At 37.7% G+C, this 16,229-nt stretch overlaps 1 long non-coding RNA gene across 1 annotated transcript; it reads left to right on the top strand.

Moving 5' to 3' along the window:
* The first annotated feature begins 14,217 nt into the window (after positions 1-14,217).
* Positions 14,218-15,214, top strand: LOC139470983 (uncharacterized). Its single transcript, XR_011653810.1, has 2 exons — positions 14,218-14,307; positions 14,650-15,214. It is a non-coding gene; the product is annotated as an uncharacterized lncRNA (long non-coding RNA).
* Positions 15,215-16,229: the final 1,015 nt, after the last annotated feature.

Raw genomic sequence — 16,229 nt, 5'->3', positions numbered from 1 at the left:
GGCAAAAGTACTTTCCGGGAATTCATCTAAATTATCCTTTCTTGTATTTGTTATTTATTTGGAAAATGTAAACATAAATGGATTACTAATATCAAACGAACTTTTGATGAACATGGACTCATTTTGTTTTTCACAAAGTTTATAAAATCCCACATACCTACAACATTTATAATTAGTCCATGAAATATTAGATGACATTAACCAACAGTGTTGGACCAGTGCAAGGGATAAGCCTTCAAAAGGCACAATTTATAGCATCATAAAAAAATAATTGTCGAAATTAAGTAAATAGTATTTAAACGTACTGCAGGAAAACGCTTGTCGAGTCTTACTTAAGTTTAGAACATGTAATCATAATCTACCTATTGAAACTGGGAGATGGAGAAAATTACATTTAACCGAAAGGAAATGCCAACTTTGCAAATTATCTGACCTAGGTGATGAATTCCATTATTTGTCCATCTTCAGAAAACGAAAGAAAACATGTTTTACACAGATTCTAATATATCAAACCCAATATGCATAAAATGAATTTACTTTTCAATAATTCACGACTAGGAACATTGAGAAAACTGTCCAAATTATGTAAAGTCATGTCATCAAGTAACTCTCCCTCGTTTTGAATTGCACATATATTGCAACCCTAGTAAATCTGTATAAATATGAATGTATGCTCGGCCAAGATGTTTTTGTTTATGCTCTATATTTATATGTATATGTTTTATGTTGTTGAACTAATTTTGCACCTATGATGCCGCTGATAGCTATAGCGGCCTGAGTGTAAATAAAGTTCCTTTCTGACATAAGTTGTGGACACGGTACTCGTACCCCGTTTGCAACGTAAACAATGTAACATTTCCATCTACATGTACCGAAATGTATTATATCATTACTTTGAATAAAGTACATTTTTAATGTTACATGTTTCTCATAACCCGGAATGTTATTCGTACATCATGTATTGTGATACCTGTTTTTTGTTTGTTAATGCTATGTATTGTTCAAATGGAGAGCCTATAATAACTGGTTTGCATTGCATTGTTTTAATCATTCACACTGTCCTAATCAAAGGTCGTTTCACACACTCAACCATGTATGCAATGTTGGTGTTTTTGTATGATTAACAGAAATAACCACCTCTGTGGCTGACCCCTTCCTATCGTATTCGTATACCAAGTCTAAATATCAGCCATTGAAAACACTTGACTCGCATCGTTGCACCGCAATGATGGTAGCCTCAGGCGGGAACACCTCACTGTGCCCTCACCTATTGTTACCTAGGGTACAGGTGTAGTCAGGCGTGGTTAAGTGGGTAACAATAGGGGGACTACCTATAGTCTGTTGCATGTCTATATAGAGAATATTACTGTCTGTAAGATTCATAAAATTTCATATACATTTCAACAGTACATTCACTTTACAGAAGCACATATTTCATAAAATTTCATATATTTCATATTGATAGATTACGTATTGCATCAATAAATATACATTTCAAATTCACTTTACAGAAGAAATATTCAGTTCACAATCCAACAGCCACAGCGTCAGCATATTCAATTGGTGTCAGTCTGCCAACCTCTTAGGCAACGTCACCAAATAGGATGGGTTTTGAAGGCGATTATAGAGAGTGTGATTTATACACTTACACCTTAAAGTTTAAATAATTACAATAAATGTTATAGGTTGTTGAATATTATATAAAATCATTCATTTCTTTTTAGAAAGACATATCAGCTTTGACATGCTGCTGAGAGATTCTCCGAATAAAGTAAAAAGTATGGATACGGTTTTTCTTGGGGTTTTATTTCAGGTACTTTACTTAAACACAAACAAATATAGAAGCGTGTTTATGAGTGAGTGAGTTGGTATAACGCCCCTTTGACCACAGTGTGTCTGTTTGATACTTGCGGAAATCCATAAGTAAAGCAGGTGTTTGTTTGTTTGTTTGTTGTTTAACGCCACAATCAGCAATATTCCAGCTATATGGAGTCGGTCTGTCAATATTCGAGTATGGACTAGGCAATCCAGTGATTGACATCATGAGCATCGATCCACGCATCTTACAAAACGCATAGTCGCCTTTTACGGAAAGCATGGGTTGTTGAAGACCTATTCTACCCCGGATCTTCACAGGTATACCTACATGTATGTTGTGAAAATAACCAGAACCCTCTCATATTGTATCACTTACTACTGCTGACAACCGCACGGATACAATGATGAACGAATAACCAAGAAAGTCGTGACACCATGCCATTGACAATAATAAGTTTGTTGTACATGTGAATATAGTGTTATTTGAACAAACAAAAGAACAGATGCATAAATTTCGTGCATGATACTAAACGGGAAATGAATGGGTCTTGAAAAGAGCTGACACGCTTTTCAGTTCCAATAAGGAATGTCAGCATTGACGCAATATTGAGAGACTACAAAAAGAAATTGAACGGTACGTTAACATGTGCATTATCATTTGTATTTGGACATCGAGCAGCCAGATATCCTAGCAATTGTGGCTAGCAATTATACATGCAGAGTAGGACACTCCCTCAGAAGTGTCTTCTACTCACTGACTAGGACTAATTCATAACATGCTCCGTTATAAATATTCGTCAGTATTGTTTCGAAAGTAAATAAGGTGAAACTCCGACTCGTATTTCACGCAATTCAGGAAATAGCCCGGCAAATGAATTCCCGACATAAGGTGATATACCCGAGCTCCATGCCAGAACAAGGTCACGTTTATGTATATTCGATATTGCCTATGAATAAATGCGATGGAAAAATAGGTAGTTAATAACATTAAAACATTTTTTCTTGAGGACATATAAGTCTAAAATAAAACGTTTGCATTTGAACGTGTCGATGCTAATTGTTTTAAATAATATTGATCATATTTTTGGTGCTGTTTCTACCATCTGCAAGTTGTTTTCATGTAAGATGTATTCCACGCGGAGTTCTAAAACAAACATAAAGGTAAACAGCAGACCACCCGGTTGTGATCAAGTGGTTCGCAACACTCATTTGACAGACCGACTTTACTGGCATATGAGGTCATGAGGCCTATAGTACAATGCATGTACAACACACGTACAAAATATCAGCGAGCGCCATTTGTTCTAAGATTAAAAACTAAAGGTAATTTTAACGATATATTTTCGTCATTTGTGTTACAAAATGAACAAATTTTCGTTGATTTGAAAAAATTAATACGATAGCATGGTATATATTTTAACATTAAATGCACATATTTTGAACAGATAAACAAAATATGATATTCATCCTTAAGATATTCACCACACTGTTCACAAAAAAACATCAACTGGATTTTTTACTTTCAAACGGCTCATGTATATTTTTGTAACCTGTTCTAACCTTTGCCAAGGTTCTATCTAATGATAGATTATTATTTCTAATGGCCTTCTCATTGTATCACCCAAAATTTCCGAATCATATAAAAGTATTGGCTGAATTTTGCAAACAAAGATTTTTAAGGCCGTATGCATAGGTATATTCGGAATATGGATCACAAATTGCTTTCCCACAGCAAGGGTCTTTTCTGTCTGCCTTGCCAAAGTATAACATGCTTTTGAAAAATATATTTCTACAATATACGATTATGCCTAAATATCAATTATACGACACAAACATCGGCCTATTTGCCATTGATATACCATTTTTCATGTTTTGACAGTTTGCCACCATTTGTTTTGTTTATATTTACAATATTTACATAAAATATCGATAATACATTGTATATTTACAACGCTCTCTGCAAACAACGCTACAGCGTCATCGATTTCTCAATAGTTTCATCAGTGAAAATACTATGATTATCTTACAATAATGCTTGCAAGTTAATCAATCTGAGAAACAGAGTGGGTGACGCCATACATCTCTGCGAGGTACAATATCTGTAATTTGACATATATTTACTCCAATGGAATCTTTAACATAGGAAAATATATTTTTTAAATACTTTTCCATGGATTTCAGATTTCAACAAGAGCTATACATCAGTTTAGTTCTGTGCATCAAATCACATTCTTTTCTAAAGTACATAAAAGTTCCAATAAAACTTTCCATGTTTTTTCTTAAGCACTTGTAAATCAGAGCCAATAACGTAAACATGTTGTTGAAAGATCTTCTCGGAATCCGGATTGAGCTTCAGAAATTATGTTTCGTAATTTATAATCTTCTTCTTAGAACTGCAAAGTGCTTTCAATTATCTTATTGCACAGACATGATCATCGGGACATTCAATTGGTTGGTCGATTTTCGGCATTTATTCAGCCTTATTGAAATAACGTTAATTTCCAAGGCGAAATTGTAAGTGAACAAAATGTACACTGAAACCATGGTGTAGAAAAAGCTGGCCCGCGATCAGAAATGGAATCATCAAGTGTTATGATGTCGGGCTAGCAGTGGTTTCCAGGCAGTAGTCGGGAAAATGTCTAAATATCTATTAAATATTTATTTATGTATCTGGTGTCCTATTGAACTTTATCTGTGTTTACATTGTGTCTCTCTGAAAGTGGTTCAGATCCCTCGATAGCTTTTCAGCCGGAAACCTCTCATATGACAGTTGAACCTGTTGTACTGGTAGTCATAGCTGCTTAGTGCCTGCAGCGCTATCCTCGGTGCAATTGCGTGGTTGGTAGGTAACATTCAGTTGGAACATGTTACTGTGATTCCCGCGCAGTTCTATTTTGATTTTGGAGATTTTTAGCGGGAATGGATGAACAAGCGGTGACCTGTCGATGTGATTCCCTCGCAGTTCCATTTGATTTATTGGAGTTCAATTTCACTGAGGTGGGTGTTTAAGCAGTGACCTGTCGATGTGATTCCCTCGCAGTTCTATTTGACTTATTGGTGTTCAATATTGTTGAGGTGGGTGTACTAGCAATGGCCTGTCGATATGATTCCCTCGCAGTTCTATTTGACTTATTGGTGTTCAATATCGCTGAGGTTGGTGTACAAGCAGGGACTTGCCGATATAATTCTCTCGTTGTTGGGGCTTGGCCCGGGAGGGTTAGGGGTGTCGATTTTGATGGCCCTCGCACAGTCATATCAAGGTGCTAGGTAGCTATCTGCTTGTCAACTAACTCACTCACAAGCTGGCAAGGGACTTTTTTTGTTTACTGGATAGGGCAGGCCACACAAGTACTTGATATTAGGGTTTAATTATTGAACATGTAAAATTATAAATGATTTTACCAAGTTCATCATGATATCGTTTCACACAAGTATTTCAAATACAAGTGTACAATGAAATGAGGAACAATGGCTATTCATAACAAAATACATGCACTGGTATTATTTCACATACTGATATTTATATCATATGCAATAGTAGTTCGGCTAAAATTGACTTCCATTAATTGGGTCTAAAGGTAGAGTGTAATTCTCCGTATATTCAGTGTCTAATTTGGTAATGCTTTCATAGGTGACGCTCTTCATCAGTGTCAACCTGATCGTTTCTGTCAGGGTACTTGTGATTTCAAACAGCGTTTTTCCTTGTTTGTCCAAGGGTAGTTTGTTCTTTAAAATGGCATGACGATGTCACCTTACAATTGAAGAGAACGCCGAAGCAGTGTTTTATTGGGAACAGGGTTGTCCTTAGTCAGTTGTGGGCCATTTCAACATTACTCACAGCGTTATTGGCAGATGCAGGGTAAATTTGTTTGTTGTTTATTGCCGATATCAGCAATGTTTCAGCTATGTGACGGCGGTCTGTAAATATTCGAACCAGGTCAAGACGATCCAGCATCAGTCATAAGCATCAATCTACGCAATTGGGATACGATGACACGCATCCACCAAGCGAGCCTGGCCAGTCGATCCCGTGAGGTAAATAAGAGACAGCGAAGCATGAATGTCCACTTACTTTCTTGATGCGAATATTGACAAAAACAATAAAGTTATATAGATACAAAGAAATCAACTTTCTTAGTTTTTAATTTGTATTGTTTTAGTGAAATTGTTGAATGAACACGTTGCAAATAGGCCAACCTCAGTTACAGATATATAGATGACCTCATTTCAACAATATCAAGATAAATGAGTTTCTTTACCGCATCTATCCACCTGCAACAAGTTAAATGAGAAACAAGAGTCAAGGTCCTATCTTCACTGTGTTAAGACTTTGAAAATAATGGCAACCTATGTGCCCATCTGTACGACACGAGAGATGATTTCGATGTTCCAAACGTGAATTTCTCCTTTCATTTCAGATATACCATCAGTTCTAGGTTATGACATCTACAGTTGTATAACTTAGCATTTAAATTTCGACGTTTGTCACACAACTGAAAATTCAGCAATGTTGCTATCACCCCTCTGTTGATATTGATGCACTCATTTGTAGACGGTGTAATTTGCAGCTCATGGAAGATGAATATCACTTCCTTCTTGTGTTTCCTTTTTATGCAGTTACCCGCAAACAGCTTATTGAAAGAAACTATAATTAGTCAATCAAACGAGATATTGGGCCATACGGCCAGAAATACTAAGTAAAATTACCATTTGCCATCTGGTAGTTACTTTAAAGGATCATGTGTTCAGACTTGGCTTAAAGCGTGCCACCGTAAGCAGATGACATTGAACATCACTCGCAATATCAATTACTGATTTTTTTTAATCAAATGATAAGTCAAGACTTGATTATCTACAAACTGCTTTTATACAGCTGGTATCCGGCATAAGGCAACAAACAAACAAACAAACAAGCACTAACTTACTTAAATTACTCACAGTATAGATCTCCTGAACCGATTTTTAGGTTTAATCATTACCATATATGGAGTTAGTTGTAATGATGTAACTGATGATTGCACAAATAAAACATCAGAGAAATTATTTACGACAAATAACCATGCCCGTTTATCTAACATCCGGAACGATGTCAAGGGATCTGGCTTAATCGCAATATCCTGGTCCGACGTTTTGACCTCCTCACTCCCCTAGTCAGTTGAGAACGAACTTTTGCGCAATAATTCATGAAGCTGAGAGAAAGGAGATGGCTGGCTGGATAGATCCGGTATCACAATACGCTTGATCGTAATTCAATGCCATTTTGTTTCAACCTGTTCGTTCAATATGATACGGTAGGTACATTTTCCCTTGTTGGTATGAAATCCAATATTTGTACCACTGATAAACTATCATTAATCGCAATTTGTACATGTGTTTGTTTGTCGTTTAACGCCGCTCGCGGCAATATTCCATTTATAATGGCAAGACAATCTAGTCGCCACTTTATAAACATTAACGTTATTGAATATTTATCGAAACACACTAAAACATGCCTGTCGAAAGTAATATGGCGTGATATCATTTTTAACCAATTTGAAATTGTTTCGTCATTTTCTGAAATGTGGTAATGTGGTCGGTCAAAAGACATACGTCATCATGTAATGTCTACCAAAATATATTGATCTGTTCCTGTAGTGTGTATTGGTTGTAACACCCTTATGGTGAACGATGCACATGCATGTACGTGCATATGTTTGTTGTTCCCTTTAACGCTTGAGAAGGGAATGCATGTTGTTTATGTTTTGTATTTCTATATGAAGGTGAGGTGAGGTTAAATGGGGTTTAACTTCGCGTCCAAGATTTTTGCTTTAATACTGCGACGTGTGTGTGTGCTTGCGTGTACTAGTCCGGACTAATGCCCATTTTATAGTGCTAGCCCACTGAGATACCATGCCGCAGTTTTCACATGAATACACCACTCAGATACAGTATACTGACTCCGAGTCGACAAGCCCTTTTTTCGCCCCTAAATGCCGCGAGCCAGGCGGAGTAACAAAGCGGACCATCTTTCAACGTCTTTTAGAATGACACGGCCGGGGATCGAAACCTAAACCTGCCACTCTATATTGGAAAACAACGTTTTGCCTTAGGTTTAAAAATGTAAAGATGGTTTGCTATGCATGTCTGACAAAAATGTACTGTACAAACATTAAATTGTACTGCTCCTTCTTTCAGAGACACAAATCTACAAAAATCCACCCTCTTGCCCCCCGAGATTATAAATAATCAGTTCCTTATTATTAGAGTGTACTAATGAATGTCATGTTTTATGTTCATAGGATTACTGTATTGCACGGGTAAATAGTATGTTGTGTACTTCATCGTGCTACCAGTTTTATCTTCTCGGTGTGTATTGGTTCTATCAGTTTAACCAATACGAACTATATTTGCTTAATCGAAGACAATGATTTATGTCACTAACTCACATAACAATTAAATCTTTAACAATTTTGTAAATACATAAACTACCGGGCAAAAGAAACTCATCACTTGTAAATTAAGATTTATCTGAATTCAAGACTCGCGATAAGTTGGAACGTTATCAGAAAACATTCACCAAAACAAACCCTGCCACTTTTTGCAGGATTCAGTGAATTTCGTGCAGTCATGAAAAGTGGAAAAAACAGGATTTTTTGGAACTGATAAACATGTTCGTGCATAATTGTTGCATAAATACCGGCGTGGGACAGAGCAAGGATGCAGCATTAAAAAGAACATTAGAGAAATGCCGAGACTCATACAACAGAAACGTGACAGAGCTATTGGTATGGCACATTGCAGAACCGGTATCAGCAACTTGTTGAGCCGTTATCAGCAAGCAGGCCAGACACAAGACTGTCCAAGATCGGGAAGACCAAGGGACCAAGACCATGTGATGACCGCTACATCCGGACAATCCGCCTGCGGATCCGATACGTGACGGCGACGTCATTGGCGGTGACGATACTGGCACACCCCATCAGCAGACGAACAGTCTTACGACGACTCCACATTGCTGGTTTCAGAGCTTATAATTACCGCCCCTTCCGTGGAATGGCCTTGACCCCTCTACACCGTCAACGCAGATTACAATGGACAAGAACTGTACGTTGGTCGCAGCGGCGTAATTGGGAAAGGTTGCTTTTCACAAATTAAAGTCGCTTTACCTTTTTCCGAAATGATGGTCCGTGTTTATCGACGTAGGGGAGAGCGACCTAACTGCATCCAAGATGTGCACCGTTATGGTGGAGGCGGCGTCATACTATGGGCGGTATTTGCGGTCACTTGACAACAAGGCTTGTCATAATCCGTGGGAATCTGACTGGCCAAAGACACAGAGATAACCTGTTGTAATGCCATTCCTACGTGGACAGCCAAGGGGTAACCTTTTGCAGTAGGATAATGCACGACCTCATACTGCCAGACTTGTTCAACGTTAACGTCAACGTACTGCCTTGGCCAGCATGTTCTCCAGACATGAATCCCATAGAGCATCTCTGGGATCATCTTGATCGACAGCTGAGACAACGCGTATCTCCCCCAGCAGCTTGAACAGCTTTTCTTGGATGAGTGGTTCAGAATTCCTGCTGACGTCATCCGGCGACTGACGACATCCATGAGGAGACGTATTTTGGCGTGCATTGATGCAGGGGTGGTCACACACGCTACTAAGGACATGTCGTGTCCAATGATTTGACTTCATGAGCACCTTTTGAGTGGACTCTGTTTGATTAGTGTTAATGTTATTTTTTATTTTGACCCCATGTCTGTTTCGCTCGGCCTCATGGCAAGTGCACTGGTGATATGTCTTTGCAATTTTGTACGGACCTCGGAAAGTTATCCCTTGCACTAAAATAATCATCATACAGTTAACAGTTGTCTTTGTTTCTTTTTATGGAGCTACTGAACAAGGTGATAAGTTTCTTTTGCCCGGTAGTTTATTTCAACACAATATACTAGTATTTTCTCTACAAACTATTATCTCTGAGTACCGCAGTCAACATAAAGTACAATATGTACGTTTCGTATCGTGTGTGTGTACGCATGTGTAGGGAGATGGTGAATACGCAAGGCATAGACTTTCAGGAACTTACCCCAACTCGCATAGTAGGTATAATTAGTGTGTTCGTTTCACGAGTTATCTTGTTAAATGAGATTTTGCAATATGAGTGCATTTCTCATTTTACGAATGTCAAGTCACAATTCTACTTTGTATACCGAAGATTAAAGAAAGTGGTGCAGTAGATAGCAGATTAAAAGAAATTAGTGCAGAATTTGGAGCAATAGAGAGACCGATTCTTTGTCTGAAGGTTTTGACCTCAGATTTCAAATATATGTCATCAGAAAGAATTGCATCAGGTACTTTAACACTAGGGTGTCAAATATGCTTATGATCTATATTTATTAATAGTTGTTTTCTACAATTAACACTTTCACCACATACATCTCTAAGAAACAATTGTCTTTCGAACTCAAACTTATTTTATTCCTCTCTTTTTTTCTCATACTGTTCACTCCATCATGGGAACAACGTACAGATGTGCATCATGAACTGTTCCTTCTTCCGAGTATAAGAGTCGATCGCGAGATGTCCACGTAAAACGATTGTCTTATTCATACATAAATGTAAAGTACTCTGCAAGAAGATGGAAAATGACTATTTTGAAAACGTATCGTCGGATTTTATGTTTTAGGTTATCATCCGTTCAGGTCGGCCATGTTTATCGCGATTAATGTCGCTATAACAATGAGTGCGTGAGTGAGTTGGGTTTAAAGTTAATAACGTATTAAAGTTAATTAATTGGTCATATAAAATGAAGGAACGATAAAACATGCCAAATCTACACAAATATTAAGGAACATGATGAGTTTGCTTGGCAATAATTCAATTAACACAGTTGTACTGATATTTCACATATATGAATTGTGGGTATGTACCCGTTAAACTATACCCAAAGAGCATACTGGCCGTTAAATCCATTCTTATCGGGATACCCAGCCTACAAATCAAATTTAATTCTAATGCAGAGAGACATACTTTTTTCTTCAACACTGACCGGCATGACTACCAAAACATTTTGTGGCGGAAAAGCTAACACACAAGTGTGAATAATTTGATAACCATGCATATAAATAACTCAATACAGGATTTACATTCACGACACATTGCGTACTATTTCATGATAAACAGTTCAATTTACCTGCACGTCGAAATGAACCTACGACCCCATGCACATTTATAAAGACATTAGGTAGGGTCGGGTAGGGTTAGGTAAAGCACCGACTCGTCGCGTCGAGTTCGATTATTACAATGGTTACAATATGTTCGATGTCACCAGGACATGATATTCCTGGAATAGTGCTAAATAATGGCATAAAGTCCCTCCCACAAAAACACAAAATGAAATATTTAGGGGTGAAATAACAACAGTTTGTATATAGTCATCATCTTATTACTTTAAGGTAACAATTCCGTTGAAAATCTAAGCCACGATGGAAGATGACATGCTCAATTAATTTGTTAAAAGACAAATAAATTTTAGGAGCTAGAGATTAATACTTTGTAAAGTTTCACTATTCTCGGATCTGTTGGAACACGGGATATCAATATGCATATATAAATGTAAGTTAACACACACACACACACTCACACACACACTCACACGCACACACACACACGCACACACACACACACACACGCACACACTCTCTCTCTCTCTCTCTCTCTCTCTCTCTCTCACACACACACACACACACACATATGTGTCCATTTATCACGAAAGCAGCGGAGTTCCTTTGCCAAATTTAGATGTGGGGTTAACCCCCCAAAGAATAGAGCCTGAACGATTGAGAATCTCTCGGCATATCACAGATACTGTTTTGTATGTGTAATTGTGTAGAGGATGAGGCTCATGTACATGTGATATTAAGTTGTCCCCTATATGCGGTTTTACGTGCAAATATTTCATAGAAATGTTATAACATGTGGCCCTGTTTTTAATTTGCCCCATGTTTATGGAATGAAATGATTTTTTTCTGCAGCCCAAACCTGTTGCATCATCATAAAGCACAGGCGCTTTTTAATATACAGATATATTTTATCAATGGGTACATATCTTAACACGCTTTCATTGATTATGTTTATCAATTATGAACAGTTTATGGCTATGTGTGGTTTTATCAACTTTCATAAATCGTGTAGCGATTGGTCGCAACTGAGTTTTGCTACATTGTAGGTATAATATATCTACATGTATGTGTTCTGTGTAATTGCGAGTGAGATGTAAATAGATTATTCTGTCTGTCTGGTTGTCTGTCACATTAGGTTGACGATTGTCTTGTTTTAACAAGATGAAAACTGTCAATTCCTATGTAAACTTTTGTTCAACTAGTTAGTGACGGCATTAATCAGCAGCCGTTCATCTGGTGCCAGATTCGTCTTTGGATTGTCAGCGTGCTCATGAGTGAGTGAGTGAGTGAGGATTTACGCCGCTTTTAGCAATATTCCGGGCAATATCACGGCGGGGGACACCAGAAATTGGCTTCTCACATTGTACCCATGTCGGGAATCGAACCCGGGTGTTCGGCGTGACGAGCGAACGCTTTAACCACAAGGCTACCCGACCGCCCCCAGCATGCTCATGAGCTTCACCAAAGTGGTTATCGCCTACGACCTGTCATGATCAGTTAACAAGCACATGCTTGGCAGATATAGATAGGGTTGGTATAAAAACTTGTAATCGTGCTCAGCGCATAACTCATATAATGATGTATTCAGTATCACATATAATATAATAGCCATGATGCGAAGGCTCACTTTTTTGACATCACAGTTACTTTTAATAACTTTTTATGTGCTTTGCATACAGACTTCGTACAATCATGTTACACAATATCTATCCAATCATTAATGTATGACATTACATGATAGAAATGAAGGCGGTTCTTCTGGTGTAAATGTAGGAGACGCCACGCCTGTTGCTAGGTCATGTGATATGGCAGATACCTCCCATAGATACTAAAATAGTATAAAAGCGACTGTTTATCTGGATAGATTTATTTCAGCTGCAAAGTAGGTTGAAGATAAGGTGAACAATGAAGGGTCCTTGCATATTCGCAGGTAAGTTCAAATGTTGGCCTGATTAAATGAAACAATTTGCTCGTTTCATCGACAGAGAATTCATGGCAACGTGCTCTTGTATTTCACGCGAAAATATACTAGTATTATGGTTGAAGTATAAAAGCCTAGTATGTCACACACGATAATAGTGATAGGATTTATCTATCTTAATTGTATTACATTCATTTCCAGTTCTTCTGATAACTGTTGTGTGCAGCTAGCTTCCGATGTGCTGCTGCTGCCGACGCCTGCACTGCTGACGCCTATTGTAAAGGACATGGCACATGTGGCGGAACCAGCCCAAACAAAACATGCAAATGTACAGATGGGTATGGTGGCACAACCTGTACTGATGGTAAGTAAATGTCATAACATTATTTACGGTAATTACATGTTATGTGGCAATAACAACGTCTCTTTGAAGATTCTCGGGACGAATAAGTTTCAAACACCTCTCATTTGTATCTAGTGGTTATAACTGATAGCTTGCTGTTTAAGTGGCATCGCTCTCCGAATGCGTGGATCGTCATCCTGCATTTAACTACGTAACCTTGCTTGGACTCAATTTTTCACAGACCGCCGTGATAGCCAATAGATATTACTACAAGGTCTCTGTTAAGTAATGGTGATCGATAGCTTCAGTGTCAAGGCAAGTCAAGTAATCATGGATATATGTTTAACTTATTAGATCTGTGCAACTTTAATATAGTATATGCGACGATAAATACATTGGAAATGTAACAAGCAAGAAGGTTTGTGGTATCGACAATGTATGTTTTAAGATTGTACATAACTTTCAGGTTTTACCATTTGACCCATTGTTTTGAGATTTTCACTGTCCTATTGTATATCGCTTGTCAATAGGAGGAATTAGTTGAGCCTAACATTAAGCCAGTAGAAGAAGTTGAAAATGGAATAGATTAAAAGTTCCAAACATTATAGAAAATATTGGCAATGAATGAGAAGATTCATAATATATGAAAAACAGAGAACAACGATCCCAATAACATAGCCAAAAAAAGGTGCAATTCTTTCTAAATCAACTACATACAAACTCTTGGTACGTACACTGAGTATCACTCACGTCCTGATGAACTTTAAAAGCCCATACACATTGGCTTCCCAGTCACGTATAGTTTATTCTGATTGGAATGAAGCTTCAGTACATGAAGAGACTCCGGAACAGCTGGAATGCGTACTGATTACTATATGTGTTTTCACAAGTCGACTTTGTTGATACCAAAATGTCAATACTTTACCTGTGTCTGTTTCAGCCCCCAAATGCAAAACTAATGCTATGTGCTTGAATGGCGGCAACTGTACCATGGCAGCAGGCAAACAAAGCGTCTGTGCTTGTGGCACTGGCTATACTGGAGACACCTGTAACACAAGTATGTATCCATGACGGTTTGACTATACATAATGTAAGATCTGTGACTTTTTCTGTTCAGTTCCTCTTAAAGAAAATCCTAAATGAGCTTGAAGTTCCAGATTTGTACTACGTTATATTTGTTGTCTCGTAATTGTGAATCAGCGAAGGAGGCGATTTAATGCAGCATCCCCAACAAAGAATGGAATTCATGCTTGTACATATGTAGGAAATCGAACGCTTTAAACAATATCCTACCCCACCGCCTTTGAAGCATTAGTGAGATATTCAAATCAAATATTTTCAATTACCATAATAAGCGTGTCCACATACCACAAGCTAATTTGCAAAATATCTGTTTCAGAAAGTGAAGCTGAACGTGTGATGTTCTTCGCCATGTCCATGCTGGTGTCCGTTGTCGCCGGACATTTCCTTCTAAATGCTCAACTTTAGACAAAGTTTCTATGATTCAATCAGTTTGCTGATGTATATTCTCGTCAATTCCTTATATTCGACCAACATATTTCTTTTGAAAAAACAAAACAACATAAAACATATATTTCGTAACTGATTAACATGAACATTATAATTGATGGATGACATTGTGAAGTAAAACTACACAGTAACTGTTAATATTGATAGAAACTTTCATTGTTTACAATTTAAGGCGACATTCCTTTGATAAAACAGCGTTAGCTTAATCGATTAGATATAACAATACAATGTAGGTACATACACATTTTCTTACCTCTCGGTTCTTTATAATTATAAGTAATTTGAGTTATTTCCTTCCTATATCAACTTCACAATTTCCATGTGTACACATGTAACTAATGCGTGTATAAGCGTGTTCACGAATCAGATGACGTGTTGAGCTGCTGATGGACGTTGGTCGTTCCACTGATATAAAGTGTTCAGTTCATGCTAAATCAGCGTTTTGTTGTTTCTTGTGTTTTGAGAACTTCCTTGGCGAACAGGGCACTGAACCTAAGCTGAAAGGTAATATCACAGCAGTGGCTATGAACAGTATCACACATTGATGTCCAAATCGGGTAAAATAGGTTTATTGAGAATTACAATTAATAACATTCAGTGGTAACTGGCTTATATACGCCTTTATAATCTGTTGATGGTTTGCGAAAAGGTCCTATACAACGTAAATGAATTGTCGAAAACAATCGAACTGTTGATGATTGAAGTTTTACTCCCAAATTGCATTCACTAATTACGTGTCCAATCAAGGCTCGGTTTGAAAAATATATTCGCGCAGGGCAGATAATCCTTCACTATCCATTATCATAAGAAATATCTCCTGAATACAGAGTATGTTAAATGATTCCGGCTACATCATTATCATGAGTTTATGAATCAATATTATGTGTAAATAGTAATGATAATAGATGTTCGCGAAAAGGTGACTGTATCCTGCCCCACCGGTGGTACCCATCCCAAACACATGCACAGTCAAGTCAAGTGTTCACCTGAACAAACATGGAAACATGTGATGAACATCAAAACAAGTAATTGCACCAGACATTATTTTGTTCTCAATATGTCTACCATAAAAAGTGTTGACAGCTTGACTGAGGTTTCGAATGTCGATCGTAGTCTTGTTCAAACAACTTTCGAGCATGATCCAAGGTACCTTAAAAGTTGTTTCCAAGGCTGGAGCTGATTGAATATTCGCGACATAAAGGGACTCGCGAGTACTAGCGGTCATACTGTCTTGGACTCTTCGGCCGATTTCTTGAATTAAAAAATGTGGTTCCTCAGGTGTTTAGTAGATCAATTTTTTACATTAATTGTTGCGGGTTAACCCTTGTTGCAATCTTATATTACAGAGAAGGATGCAGCATTAAAAAGAACATTAGAGAAATGCCGAGACTCATACAATAGAAACGTGACAGAGCTATTGGTATGGCACATTGCAGAACCAGTATCAGC

Source organism: Haliotis cracherodii, unplaced genomic scaffold, assembly GCF_022045235.1.
Source record: "Haliotis cracherodii isolate W230 unplaced genomic scaffold, xgHalCrac1.p SCAF_21, whole genome shotgun sequence".
Classification (NCBI taxonomy): Eukaryota; Metazoa; Mollusca; class Gastropoda; order Lepetellida; family Haliotidae; genus Haliotis; species Haliotis cracherodii.
Note: the sequence above shows the minus strand (reverse complement) of the source record. Positions and strands in the feature narration are given on the sequence as shown.